We start from the raw sequence: 15,797 nt of genomic DNA, 5'->3' as shown, positions 1-15,797 counted from the left end.
CGTTTGCGACCTAAAAAAAATTTAAATGGCCTAACTGTCTATTATTTAGATTATTTTGCGAGCGTTATTTACAACACGAATGAGGATGTATGGGAAAATAGAAATTCAAATTTTATAAAGGTATTAAAAAGTTTTGTATTTACATTTCCCAATATTTAACGAAATATAAACGGTTTCTCATAAAAACTGCTAATGTTGTTGGTTGTCATTACGTCAAAATTGGCGCAGTGTAATAACGCCCGAGGAAGAAATAGCGCCCCTTTTCTAGACTGGCGTTATTTTCCTTTTGAAAATCCAAAAATTCTTGCAAAATTACTAAATTTATAAAAAAAAGCGTCGTAGGCGAAAATTTTCTATTATATTTTGTGAAATAAACACAGGAGTTGTATGAAAAAGGTTCGTTTTCGTTTTTCATCCGTTAGTACTATTAACAACATCTGTGTTCGCGGAAAGTAAACAAATAAATCATTTAATTACACAACAATACCTAAATGTAAACAAACTATGCCAATTTGACACAGAGGCTTAATGAAATAATTAGTCGAGTTTTCTACATTAAAGCCCTAATTGAATTCAATCTTCCATACCAAATACAAATTCTTAATTATCTCATTATTGCTTTATGGAATCCCTAATCGAGTGAGAAATCCAGTCGGTTTTGCTTGGTGCTTCGAATTTCATTGTCAATGTAGCAAATGACAATCAAAAATGATTTTCAAAAATTTACGAAAAATAAAAGAACAAGAAAAAATTTAATTTTCGCTGCAGTTGCTGCAAAAGATAATATAAGTCGTTTATTTTGAAAGTGGTTTAAGTCCATTTTTTCTTATATTGAGATATTTAAGGGTTTGTGTTTATTTGTTTCAAAAATATTGTTAAATGGTATTAATTTTTTTTCCATAGCTTTGTGACATTAAATATGTTAGAATATATAACATAATACGTTTTTTAAACTTTACTAGAAAAATAAGCTGTGTTTCAGAACCTAAAATGGACTTAAACCACTTCCAAAATTAATAAAATTACTTTTTTGTTTGTGAAATGGAATAAGTCCACTTATTTTTAAGAATTTAAATAATAGAAATTGTAAATATTTTTGCTTGATGTAGATGAATATAGCACCTTTAAAATAAATAGGGAAGCTTTCAATTCAGATAAAGATTTGTATTAATATAGTTAAAAATAAATATTAATTCATTAAAAATAAATATTAATTCATTTATTAAAAAATTAAATTTACATTCATTTAATTATTAAGGATAATATTAAAGATTTTGCTATATTATTTCTCCTTCGCCGGTTTCAAAAAATTTTTTTTTGGATTTTCTTAGCGAACTAATTTTGAAGTCCCCAAAATCATAGCGATTTTAATGATAGTAGACTTAAATTGTTTATAAAAAAAAGATTATATAGGATTGTGATTATTGTTATCATTAACTCCTTTTTTTTAAAATTGACCTAAATCATAAACGTCTCATATGGCTTTTTCAAAAATAGGCACATATTTGGTTAGGTGCAACATCTATGGGTAGTTGCGCATGCATTTTATTTTGATTGTATTATAGTTAAGAAGGAAACGGCTGCTTTCCATTATCCTATTTTTTTGTAAAAACGAAATATTTTTTTGGGGCTGCTGACAGATGTTCGCTTAATGAAGCAAAATGCCCTGTATGAAAAGGGAAACTTAATTATTTCATCAAATAAAATTGTGATTCGATTAAGATTCTGGGTGAAAACGGTATACTGTATACGGAACTGATTTATACTTGTTGGGTTGTTAACATTTATGCCAAATTTCAAAGATCAAGTTTCCGAATAAAATGAAATAGTACCTTAATATATAGCCTACCTTTCCATATTACTTTATTTTGTTTTTTATTTTATTGAAAATTTATTTCTTTGATAGTTTTTTTTTTCATTTTGTTTTATTCTACTTTTATCATATTTTAATATTTTTTATTCTGTATTATTGTAATTTATTACTTGTTTCCATTTTATTCCAATGTGAGCATGGAAATGTTTATAGTAAGTTACAAATGGTAATAGGGAATGGAGATATACGCCGCCGCTGAATGCTAAATATATTGCCGCCGCGGCGTACGGTGCGTTACTATACTTTATACTCTTTTAAGACTGTCTAGTTCATTTCTAAAATTGGTGCGATATGGTCGAAAGTGGTATCAATGGATGCGCATAACTGCCAGTTACGAGAATCCAATTGCGAAATTTAACACTTTCTAACCATTCTAAAGTTATTTGAGAAAACAGGCGCTTTCAATGCTAGGTTAGCACAGATCTTGCATCACCGAATTCACTAAGTTATTAAAATAAAACACTAAAAGAAAAGTTATATAACAAATTTATATGCTCACTTTGCATAATTTAAAAAAAAAATTTATAAAAAACAATGAATATAAATAAAATGATCCAAGTCGAACATGTTTTCAAATTCAAATACTCCTTTGAATAATTCTCAGCTTATATTTAAGTTGAAGATATATGCACGTATGAGAAGCGCGCCATATACAAAAGACTTAAGACACGAACTTGCCGAACACTTGCCAAAGCAAGTGAGTTGGCAGAAAGATAACTCATTCGCACTAAGCAGAAATAACAAATCGAGTAATACAAAAACGCTATTAAAACAAAAACAAAAAAAATCAAAACAAATTAAAATTGCGTTTTTATTGCAGGGCTTTTGTCTTTTATGTTCTTGTTATTTGATTGCTCTCTTTGTTACTCTCTCTGCTATTTCCATTGCTTTGCGTTTGTGAATATAGCAGTGCAAATTGTCAGGTGTTGTTTTTATTTTGGCCAAGTGCTGGTGGGTGCGATGGCGTTTCTTATTGATTGCTACTTTGAACTCAACGGCGAACTTTAAAAAAAAAAAAAAAAAAATAATAGGAAAAAAAAATTTACATACGAAATAGTAATGAACTTGGTTTTGTTATTTGATGTGCTTTTGGTTTCTGTTTTTTTACTTTCATTTTGCTCACACAAAAAAACAATTAGTTTGTGACAAAAGTTCCGTTTATTTGTACTTGTTTTTCAACCCTTCTTTCCATTTTTTGCGGTGTTTTTAAAGTATATTTACATTTGAGTATTTCTTGTTTTGTCTATTTCTTACCTATTTTAGCTTATAATGCGTTTTTGATCACCTCAGCGCTTTTCGCATTGCTCCTCATACCGCTTGTAGTATCCACCAACTTTAAACATTTCTGGTGTTGGCTGCTGTATTGATGCTTATCAAGTATCACGAATATTTGTTTTGCAACCTGTGGCTATTGCATTTCATTGCATAAAAACCATTTTGGTTTCGTTCTGGTGTATTGATTTTGATGTTTTTTCGCGGCATTGTATTAAGCAGTGTTTATGTCCGTCTTAGATTCTAAGAAAATATTTTTTTTCATTTCCATGAAATTCTTGAAATCATGACTCAAAGAAAGAAATGTATAATAGTTTTTTCGCGAAATTGTTCTGAAACCTTTACCTCTAAGAAGTTCTGAAAGGTTAGCTAGACTTATAGCATTGTTATCAAATATTAAATATCCGAACAAAGTCTTTGTTGGCTTTGTACATATCTAAAGTATTTTTAGAGCGCGGGACTGCGTAAGACTGCATATTCTTTAATCCGAAGAAGATTGGGTTCACTTGTCGCCTAATTATAGCCACCTGCAATACATCGAGCCATCAAGATGGATACGTCACGTACTTACCCCTATTTTACACATAACTATATTAGGATCCTTCTCATTAATCAAATAAACGATCTATTCCAGTCTCACCTTTTCAGAGTTGAAAAACTTGCTCAGAAATGTCATATATACATTTTTGTACCATTTGGAAAGGCATAACGGGTGTCGTAAAAGCTAAGATTGCTCTATATAGACTGAAAAATTAAATTTTTTGATTTCTAAAACCCAAAATGTGCAATGATTGCTATATTTGACGATATCACACATAAATTTAAGATCCGGTTGAAAACGGTTACGACGTGTTGTACAGGGATCCAATCTCAAATCACTATGAAATCATTTAAAACTTAACTTTACCCACTGTGCGACATACCTTATCCAGACCAACAATTTATATGTGATACCGCCAATTTTAATATTATCGGTTTAGGGCATCAGAAACCAAAAATATTAATTCTGATTTTTTAGTCTTCATATACCCTCTAACCGCCTCCAAACGGGACAAAAATGTATATGTGATATCTGTGATCTTGGTAACACCGTCCGAGGGAGTAAGATTGGAAAAACTCATTTATTTGATTTGTAAGGAACACACTAATATACATATTGTTACAAATATTAGCAACACTAAGGGGTACTGCCATCTCTAAGCCGATGCTAAGCAGCGCCTTGTATGCACATCCATAAATCAATCATTATGTATCTACATAAACGAATCAATCATTATGTCTACACATATGTACGTATACGCAGCTGAGAAGCAACGCACAACCACATGCATATATCTGAGATACTCCCGAAAGTATGCAATGAAAGAAGTTATAAAATCGTGCAATTGTAGTTACAGCTGAGAAATTTGATAGCTGATGGCCAACTAGTAGATTCTGGAAATGGAAGCTCCTAGAAGATGCGAACGAGGAAATCAAAGAGTATAAAAGGCAGCGACAGATAGAGGCTCTAGAATCAGTTTCATTTGAGCTATGAATCAGTTTCGATTAAGCACGCTATCTGTCGGGCAATATTAGAGTTATTTATTGTGAAGTACTTGAATAAAGGCCATTTTGCATCATTAAATATTGGAGTTATTTACTCAACAGTTTAGTGATTCGAACTTAGCAGAAGGTTGGAAATAAGAGGATTTGCAGAAAATTCGTTACAATATATCGTTAGCTTAATGTGAACATGTGCTAAGTCACTTTTTACGAATTTTACAGGAGACGAAAAAACTGAATAATTTTTGAAATAACCTTTTTTTCACAACTGTGAATTAGGATACCTTAGTTGAAATACTTTTGAGTGTAGAAGCTTTGAAAAAGATAAATAAAAATCATGTATGTTAACCCAGCAGCTATTTTATGACTTAGCACAATTTGCTCACTCAAAACAAGTTTTTTCTCCTGACTTAGCACTTTTTACTCAATATGATTTAATGATTGAAATATAACACTAAAGCTATATATTTCACAAAAAATACTATTTATTTGTCAAACTATTTCTAACTATTGGCGGCCACCGTGGTGTGATGGTAGCGTGCTCCGCTTCCCACATCGAGTATCCTGGGTTCACACCCCGGGCAAAGCAACATCAAAATTTTAGAAATAAGTTTTTTCAATTAGAAGACAATTTTTCTAAGCGGGGTCGCCCCTCGGCAGTGTTTGGCAAGCGCTCCGAGTGTATTTCTGCCATGCAAAAGCTTTCATTGAAAACTCATCTGCCTTGCAGATGCCGTTCGGAGTCGGCATAAAACATGTAGGTCCCGTCCCGCTAATTTGTAGGAAAAATTAAAAAAGGAGCACGACGTAAATTGGAAGAGAAGCTCGGCCTAAAATCTCTTCCGAGGTTATCGCGCCTTACATTTATTTATTTATTTTATTTCTAACGATTCTGATCTGGACTCTTTTTCCGGATGGTGCGCAGACAATAATTTATTTTCAAATTCAAACAAATGCTGTGTTGTGTCTAATTCCATAAAGACATCTGCCACATACTTTATCTACCAACTAAATTCTAAACCTCTTAATCGTTGTCAAGAGAGTAAAGACTTAGGTGTAATTTTTGACTCCAAACACTCTTTTTCTAGTCACATTGAATTCGTTGTTTCAAAATTTGTTGCAATGGTTGGGTTTAGTAGACGTAACACCAGTGACTTTAAGGACCCTATGACGTTGAAGGCACTTTATATGTATATCATTGGTCAGAAGTGGTCTTGAATATTGCTCAATAATAGGGAATCCTTTCTATGAATCTAACTCCTATAAAATTGGGAAAGTTCAAAAAATTAAAAAAAAAAATGCCTTACGTATGCTTCACTGGCCAGACGGCCTCCCATCATATACCAGCAGTCACAAATTGCTTGGTCTTCAGGCTTTGCATGACAGAAGAACTTTTATCTCACTCAGGCTTGCCTATAATGTAATAAACTTTAGCACGAATTGCTCTGATTTATCTGCTTTGTTCATTCCATATATTCCACTGCGTGATCTTTGGCATAATAGATTATTTATCTAAATAAGTAATAAAACGAATTATGCTATGAATGAACCTATAACTAGGACTATACATCTAGCAAATCGATTCAGTAGTGTTATTAATTTTAATAACAGCTTATATAAGTTTAAGCTTGAATTGTTTTCTATTTTTAACTAGTCTGTAAGAAAGCATGTAGTTATCGACATGAAAGAATTGAAGTAGATTATAGTTAGTGCAAAACATTTATCAAACACCAAAGGCATGTCTCGCCCTCTCAAGAGGTTGCCAGCACAATATATAGATTCTCCAACAAAATTGTCAACTAACCTAACCGTGGCGAATCCTGTTTCATTGACAGCCGAGGCTCAGGCGACCCCAAGTTCCTCATGGGAGGTTTCATGTGGTCATATAAATCGTTCCCGAGATGGTCGGGCTAGTACCTTAATAGTGCTTTGTTACCGGAACGTACGGGATCTATATCCGGCAAAGGGCCATCAACATCGGTAACACTCCCCAAAGCCTTCGGGGAGTGTCTTTATTGTTAATACAACAACAACAACAACAACAAAGCATGTACTTTTAGACTGAATAAATTAAATAAATAAATAAAATGCGCGCACAAAGAAATTACTAGTAATTCAGATTGATATTATTGACAGGTTGACTTAGTACATTTTTTAACAGCTGACGACTTAGCACATTTACACATCATTGCCCACAGCACGTAAAAATTAAAAATTTAAATATATATTTTTTGTGATCGATGTATTTTGAATTCCGTTTTAAAACTGCATTAAAATAAAATTTTTCAAAAAAAGTGACTTAGCACATTTTCACATTAAGCTAACGATGTTATATACCTTGGTACTTGACTTGTTGTTTTGGGTTACCCTAATATGGAAGTTACCACAAAATAGTCTTAACTTTGGTATTATGCTTCACTGTTCCCTTTGGTTTAGCGCCACTTTTTCATTTGCGACTGCTCTTGCACTTCTTCACTTCCTTCCTAAAACTTAATCATTCTTTTTCTTCTTTTTTTCGGCCAGATGTTCTTCATCCCTCTTGTTCCTCCTTTCTTTGTCTCTTACTTGTTTGTCCTCTTTCACTCTTCAGGTTTAATCATATACCGAAAAAAATTTTTTTTGATTTTTATACTCAGTTGAGCAGAGGTCACAGAGTATATTAACTTTGATCGGATAACGGTTGGTTGTACAGGCATAAAGGAATCGAGATAGATATAGACTTCCATATATCAAAATCATCAGTATCGAAAAAAAATTTGATTGAGCGATGGCCGTCCGTCCGTCTGTCCGTTAACACGATAACTTGAGGAAATTTTGAGGTATCTTGATGAAATTTCGTATGCAGGTTCCTGGGCACACATCTCAGATCGCTATTTAAAATGAACGATATCGGACTATAAACACGCCCACTTTTTCGATATCGAAAATTTCGAAAACCAGAAAAAATACGATAATTCATTGCCAAAGACAGACAAGGCGATGAAACTTGGTAGGTGTGTTGACCTTATGACGCAGAATAGAAAATTAGTAAAATTTTGGACAATGGGCGTGGCACCGCCCACTCTTAAAAGGTAATTAAGAAGTTTTGCAAGCTGTAATTTTGCAGTCGTTGAAGATATCATGATTAAATTTGGCAGGAACGTTACTCCTATTACTATATGTATGCTTAATAAAAATTAGCAAAATCGGAGAACGACCACGCCCACTTTAAAAAAAAAATTTTTTAAGTCAAATTTTAACAAAAAATTCAATATCTTTACAGTATATAAGTAAATTATGTCAACATTCAACTCCAGTAATGATATTGTGCAATAAAATACAAAAATAAAAGAAAATTTCAAAATGGGCGTGGCTCCGCCCTTTTTCATTTAATTTGTCTAGTATACTTTTAATGCCATAAGTCGAACAAAAATTTACCAATCCTTGTGAAATTTAGTAGGTAGATTCTAGGACGATAACTGTTTTCTGTTAAAAAGGCCGAAATCGGTTGAAGCCACGCTCAGTTTTTTTACACAGTCGTCCGTCTGTCCTTCCGCTCGGCCGTTAATACGATAACTTGAGCAAAAATCTATATATCTTTACTAAACTCAGTTCCCGTACTTATCTGAACTCACTTTGTATTGGTGTAAAAAATGGACGAAATGCGACTATGACCACGCCCACTTTTTCGATATCGAAAGTTACGAAAAATTAAAAAATGCCATAATTCTATACCAAATACGAAAAAGGGATGAACCATGGTAATTGGATTGGTTTATTGACGCAAAATATAACTTTAGAAAAAAACTTTGTAAAATGGGTGTGACACCTACCATATTAAGTAGAAGTAAATGAAAAAGTTCTGCAGGGCGAAATCAAGGGCTATGAATCTTGACAGGAATACCGTTCATGGTATTACATATATAAATAAATTAGCGGTACCCGACAGATGATTTTCTGGGTCACCCTGGTCCACATTTTGGTCGATATCTGGAAAACGCCTTCACATATGCGACTACCACCACTCCCTTTTAAAAGCCTCATTAATACCTTTTATTTGAAACCCATATCATACAAACACATTCTAGAGTCACCCCTGGTCCACCTTTATGGCGATATCTCGAAAAGGCGTCCACCTATAGAACTAAGGCCCACTCCCTTTTAAAATACTCATTAACACCTTTCATTCGATACCCACGCCCTCATTACGTACTCATTAACACCTTTCATTTGATACCCATATCGTACAAACAAATTCTAGGGTCAGCCCTGGTCCACCTTTATGGCGATATCCCTAAATGGCGTTCACCTATAGAACTATTACCCACTCCCTCTTAAAATACTCTTTAATACCTTCCATTTGATACACATGTCATACAAACACATTCCAGGGTTACCCTAGGTTCATTTTCCTACATGGTAATTTTCCCTTATTTTGTCTCCATAGCTCTCAACTGAGTATGTAATGTTCGGTTACACCCGAACTTAGCCTTCCTTACTTGTTCTCCATAGCTTTAAATTTTAAGAAATTGTCCTTTCTGTTCTGTTATTTTTTACTTCATGAACGGTCTAACCGACTGAATAGCTAAAACTGACTACCACAATGAGTATTTTTTTGCTGCATGTCTGCATTGCGTCTATTTGGACTTGCCATGGCTAACCGGCATATGAGTCATACAGCGACTTTATTTGCTTAACTATAAAATAGCTGAAATGTTAATATTGATTTTCACACTCTATTATTCAACACCCAAGTCTCCCGGTTTTCAGAAACCTGTGCATTCCAACAGACATCTGATTGATGAGGATGAGGGGTCATCTCCGTAAGCATTACGAGGAAATACGGCACCTGAGAACACAGACGTATGAAGCAAAAAGGCAGAAGCGGGTCTTCAATGATATCCACAAAAAGGCGTCGGGCCTCTATGCCAGGAATTGCCCGGCAAATCACAAAAAATATACCCAGAACCATCAGAGGAGGAACGCACTCTCGCTAGGGGAACGCGCGTCACTCTAGCTCAACTTCAATGTGGAAACTGTAACAGGTTAAACCCTTACCTATCCCGAATCAACCCCGACATACAAAATGTATGTCCTGCTTGCAATGTGTCCCCAGATGACCACAACTATCACTTTCATTGTATTTTGGAACCAACGCCTCTTGCACTCCTCTCATTATGGTCCACCCCTGTTGAAACAGCAAGTTTTTTTGGACTTCCGTTAGGGGACATTGATTGTGATTGGTCGCACCTATTGGATGGGGCGAAGCACTGCTACAACAACAACATCCATAATGAGCTCTTATATCATAAGGCAAGAAACGAAGACTATTGAAGTCAATGTTTCGAACACTAGCGTCTGCAAATTTTGGTCTAAATTTTAAAAATTTTATCCACGGCCCTTGTAAAGTTTAAATTATGTAGATGCACCAAGGATTATACGTTTTTCACCCATGAGTTAGGCAATGACATCATTCATATGATTGCGAGGGCGACATTCTTGGCCGAATAGTTACTCCCTAACGTTTCAAGGTGTTTCTTTGGTGTAGCTCGGCAGCATAGCGCGACAAAGTCTTCGGAGCTACACCTAGAGCTTCTAGGAAACTGAAGTCGATGAAAGAATGAGTTCGAAGTCGCAATCCTATAGATTCTGTGCTGCATATGGTATCAGGCACAGCAGGTGTGGTAGCTCTTAGAAACAGCCGAAAAAACTGAAGGCGCCCTTTGGTCCGATCAACTATAAGCCAGGATTGATGCTTATCATTAAAACTGTGCCACGAGAGTCACGACTATTAGTAGACAATTGATAGCAACCATAAGTAGCCTTCGTGCGTGAAACTACGGTGCAAAAGTGTGAAAATTTTAAGTATTTCTCACTCCCTCCGTAAGGAGCTACTTCTGAAATTTTTTGACCGAGGCAAAACCCTGGATCTTTCCGAAACGGCCAAACGTCGATTTTCTTAAATACATACAAATATTATTTTTTTTTTATTTTCGTATCGTTTATGATTATGTTCCAGATCTTCAAACATACCATTGATGTCAGCAGTATGTTTCCATATTCATTAGTTGTGGACAATGTGATACTCTGATGTCCAGCCATTCACTTTAGAGGTTTACGCCGATCACTTTATCGGCGCGCCGACCCCGCCGGTATATAATCGAGTTATAAAATGATCGGCGTAACCCTCTAATAGGGAAGTAGGCGGTATTTCCCTTAAAAAGGCTATAACGCTCGCGGACCTTATCTCCATTTAGAAACAAAAAAATGAAGCCCGCGGGCGTTATTTCAATTTGTGTTCAATTTTTGAAAAAGAAATAACACCCGCGAGCGTTATTCCAACTGTACAAAGAGAAATAACGCCTGCGGGCGTTATTGCCTTTTTTGGGCGTTAGTTAAAAAAAAAAAGAAATAACGCCAGCGGCCGTTATTGCCCTGCACCGTCAAAATTCCATCAAAAACTGCTTAAAAATGGTGCGCTAGGCATTTGGTGTCAAACACGTTTCCATTATGTCACATAACTGACTCGAACCCATATTGGGTGTGGTAAAAATCCAACGTCCGATTTCAAGCCGTTTTCATCGAAGCAACCAAGTTTGAACCTGTAAAAACCCAGCATAAGATCGAAAGACGAGTACCGTACTTCGAAAATGTATCGCCGGCATCTCTGTTCTATTTTCCATGTGTCTCGTTTAAGTTTCGAAAATCCTATGTTTGGGGCAAAAGTTTGTCTTTGTCCCGTATTTTAAAAAATAATCTGAAAACTTTTTAAACGGTTTTATTTAGCTTGACTTAGCGGCCGGCAGACACAAATTTTGTAATTAAAATTTAAGTAAGTTCCCTATAAGCTACAAGCTTCAAACTTGTAATATAGTTCAGAGCCCGATTACAATGCAATAATAAGAAAAAACTCCGATAGGTGGCGGATGGATCGAGGTATTCAAAAAAATCGTATTTGTGGTCCGATTTGGCTCATATTTGGAACAAACATTACACACAGTCCTGTAGAAGTGACATCAAAATACTTTGGAGTTCGAGGAGGGACAAGCATACGTGGCGCCGAGTCCAGTAACGATTTAGAAGGATTATATATTGAGGGCTTAGATTGTAACAAATTGTCAGGAAAGAGTCCTTGTAATAAAGAGTCGCTAAATGAACTAAATAGAATGAGAAATAATAGGCAATTAAATAAAGACTAAAAACTTGAAAATAAAATAATTAAAAAAATTGTTGAAGTTAAACGGTTTTATTGAAAACAATACTTACATGAAGTAATAATAATACTAAAAGCTAGAAAATAATTATGTAGGTCCTAGGTACTAGTCATCACACTCCTCATCAATCTAGGGACTTGATCACACATTTAAATAGAAGCGTGGCGCGTGAAATTTCTAAAAATGTGAGGCGTGGCATAACCTCATTCAAGGTTCAGTTGGTCTTATATATGACTACCAATAGAAATTTGATGCGTCATCACACTCCTCATCAATCTAGGGACTTGATCACACATTTAAATAGAAGCGTGGCGCGTGAAATTTCTAAAAATGTGAGGCGTGGCATAACCTCATTCAAGGTTCAGTTGGTCTTATATATGACTATCAATAGAAATTTGATGCGTCCAACGCTTTTATTTAATTGTCTGATCAACGCCCTAGATTGATGAAGGAGTGTGATGACTAGTACCTAGGATCTACCTAATTATTTTCTAGCTATTAGTATTGTAACGAATTTTACTTGCAAATCCTCTTATTTGCCCTTTTGCTAGGATCGTATCGCTAAACTGTTGAATAAAAAACTCTAATATTCAATAATGCAAAATGGCCTTTAGTAAAGTACTTCACAATAACACTGATACTTCACAACCAATTGCTTGCTTAAATCAAACTGACTGATTAGGCCTCAACTTGTGCTGCTTTTATACTCTTCGCTTTCCACGTTCGCATATTTCTAGGCGTTTCTTCTTCTAGAATTTACTAGTTCGCTGAAGATTTCATACTTGAGTATCTGAAATATATGCATGTAAATTTGTAGTTTATAGTCTCTCGCAAAGCCATATGCTTGTGTATATGTGAGTAATAATGATTGCATACTTTTGTGAGTATCTTAGATATATGTGTGTTTGTACGTATCTCTCATTGACTTGTTTATGTACAGACAAATGACTGCTTAGTATCGGCTTAGAGATGATAGTATCCCTTAGTGTTGCTAATATTCGTCACAGTATTATTGTTACTTCACGTAAGTATTGTTTTCAATAAAACCGTTTAACTTTAAAAAAATTTTTGAATTATTTTATTTCTTAATAGATTTCATATGAAATGTGTAATAAATTTATAAGTAGTAGATACTTACCATATAAAACATAGATCGTATAAAGAAAAGTAAAAATGAGGTTTTATTTGTTTGTTGCTTTTTATTTAATATACAATTAAAACTTGGTCATAAGTTCAGAATACAGTATATATGTACATTTATTTATGCATTTTTGCAGGTCTTATAAGTAATCTAAGATTATATCATAAATACTTGGTATAAGCTTATAAATATATGTATACTCTGCAGCAAAGGTAGACGTAGACGTTGCTAAATTTACAATTCTTTGAGCCCTGAAACAGTCTATTATTGGTATTGAATTGTGTAAATTTGACCTTTATTTTCGCCATTTAACTTAAAAAAATGCAATTTTACTTCAAGCTTTTTTTGTTGTTGCTTTAAAGTTTTTTGTTGTTGCTGTTGTGATAGGGATACTCCCCGAAGGCCCTGGGGAGTGTTATCGATGTTGAAGGTCCTTTGCCGGATGCAGATCCGGTACGTTCCAGTAACAAGCACCAATAAGGAACTAGCCCGACCATCTCGGAAAGGACCACATGAAACCTTCTAGACCATAACGCCCTCCCACCCCCTAGATCCATGAGGAACTTGGGGTCGCCGGAGCTTCGGCTGTTAAAGAAAGGATTCGCCACGGGTAGTTAAGGTTGACAATTGGGTTGGAGAAGCTATATATTGCGCTGGAAATCCCTTGAAAGGGTTGCGGTACACAATCCATTCAATAATATTAGTATTTTAGTCGCCTCGTACGACAGGCATATCTGCCGCGGGAATATTGCAAACCCCCTAACACGCTGGGGGTTTAAATTTTGATCAAAATTATTAAAAGTATCTTTATGGCGTTAAATATTAATAATAATATGCGTGGAAAACCCGCAAATCAAGCACAACCGGAGAAGGGAATCCAAGAAATAGCCACAACGGAAATAGACGTTGGTGCAATTAACAGCGAATAAACGATTACAATACCAGTAGTACTGGTTGGGCCGAAAAGATGGATGTGGCAGCCCGCTTTCAAGACGCGTTTATGTGTTACGACGCCCAACGGCCACAGAACCTTTAGACAACGGCAACCCCAGCCGCGAAGGAGTAAGCCAGAGAAGGGCCACCACCAACTGCCACTACTGAAACACCACCGAAGGATGATCTATTATATGCTGGCTCAATTTCAGCTACAGTTCCTGTTAGAACTACAGCTAGTCACAATTGTGACTATTCGCGATACATTACAATAGTAGAGGAGCTTTGGAAAGCAGCAGCGAAGGAAAATAACCTGTTCCAGCGGCAGGTTCCATTCTGTATCTTTCAGCACGCCATGTTTGGCATAATACATATTAGGATCGCTCAACACCAAAAATTTTCTAATGGGGATATGCTCATTTCATAGACACTGATTTAGCTTTTGATCCTAATGTCCAAATTCCGAAAATAATTTTCGATTATGCTGATTCCAATTGTACTAATACCACCCCGTCGGGTGAGAAGATTCGTGTTAATCAACCAAAAGTTGCCCTCAAGAAGCTTCGGATAATTAACCGAAGAAAACCATAATGTGTATGAATGTTACGCGTGACCCTATATATCTAGGAATTTCTTATTCATCACAAACAACCAATCAGGTTTCAATAGAAAGAAGATACCAAGCATGGAGATGGTTCGAATGCAATTTCAGGGTAAGGAATCACCCCCTGTTTTCGGTTTTAAAGTATGTGATGGCGAGATTGATTATGACATAGCTATAGTATCAGCAAACGCTATTATATCGTCACCATATGCATTAGGTGCACCTGCGGCTTTTAAAAGTCAATATCAAGGATTTAAATGCAGAGAACTGATGCAAATCCCGGACTTTCAGTGGTCAAGATAGATGGAAGTCCGCTGGAAAATTGGCTATGATATACAAATGGTAATTGAAAGTTTTTCTGGATATACAATTTTGTTGGCTTAAATACGGCTAGTGAATTTCAACGAAATAAAAATCAAAAACGAATCTACAAAGATCGACTAGATCACGAAGAGATCAGAATGAGGCCCACTTAAGCGGATTTAGCAACACATTTTGAAAACCTTTAATATTTTGTAGAGCTTACGATTTCTCGAACATGTTCGAGAAGAGATTTCTCGCAAGTCTCGCGAGATTCTCGAATCTCGAATTACTCGTAAAGCTCGCGAGATTCCCGAATCTCGAATTACTCGTAAGGCTCGCGAGATTCTCGAATCTCGAATTACTCGTAAGGCTCGTGAGATTCTAGAATATCGAATTACTCGTAAGGCTCGCGAGCTTCTCGACATTTAACTTAATCGATTCATTGGCTGTTTTATATAGAGCTTACGATTTCTTCTGGAGCTCAAGTCAAAATGTCCACAAAACCACAAGTAAAAAACCCCGAAATGTATAGAATATTGCCAATGCAGGGACTAAATTGAAAGTCGAGAAAAAAGCGAGTATTACGAGTAATTCGAGATTCGAGAATCTCGCGAGTATTGAAAGTCGAGAAGCTCGCGAGTATTACGAGTATTTCGAGATTCAAGAATCCCGCGAGAAGCCGCGTTCTTGATGTCTCGTTAAAAAGTAAAATATTGTGAACAAAATTATATGTATAATAAATATGTTTTGAGTTAAATGTCATTGAAGCAATATAATCAACAAAAAAGTCACAAGTAAAAAAAACCAAGTGTATAAATACTGTCCATACAGCGATTAAGTAAGAATGTAGAGAAGCTCGCGAAATTTACGAGGACTTCTCGGGTCTCGAAAATCTCGCTTGTGTTCGAGAAGAAATCGTAAGCTCTAATATTTTGT

General features: G+C 35.4%; 1 protein-coding gene and 1 long non-coding RNA gene across 2 annotated transcripts in view; one reads left to right on the top strand and one right to left on the bottom strand.

The window, feature by feature from the left end:
• Positions 1-15,797, top strand: part of LOC137239273 (uncharacterized) — a 186,366-nt gene that overhangs the window by 17,216 nt on the left and 153,353 nt on the right. The window lies entirely within an intron of this gene.
• LOC137239267 (myb-like protein U) overlaps positions 1-15,797 on the bottom strand; it is a 170,527-nt gene that overhangs the window by 6,177 nt on the left and 148,553 nt on the right. The window lies entirely within an intron of this gene.

Source organism: Eurosta solidaginis, chromosome 2 (assembly GCF_040869045.1).
Source record: "Eurosta solidaginis isolate ZX-2024a chromosome 2, ASM4086904v1, whole genome shotgun sequence".
Taxonomy (NCBI): Eukaryota; Metazoa; Arthropoda; class Insecta; order Diptera; family Tephritidae; genus Eurosta; species Eurosta solidaginis.
Note: the sequence above shows the minus strand (reverse complement) of the source record. Positions and strands in the feature narration are given on the sequence as shown.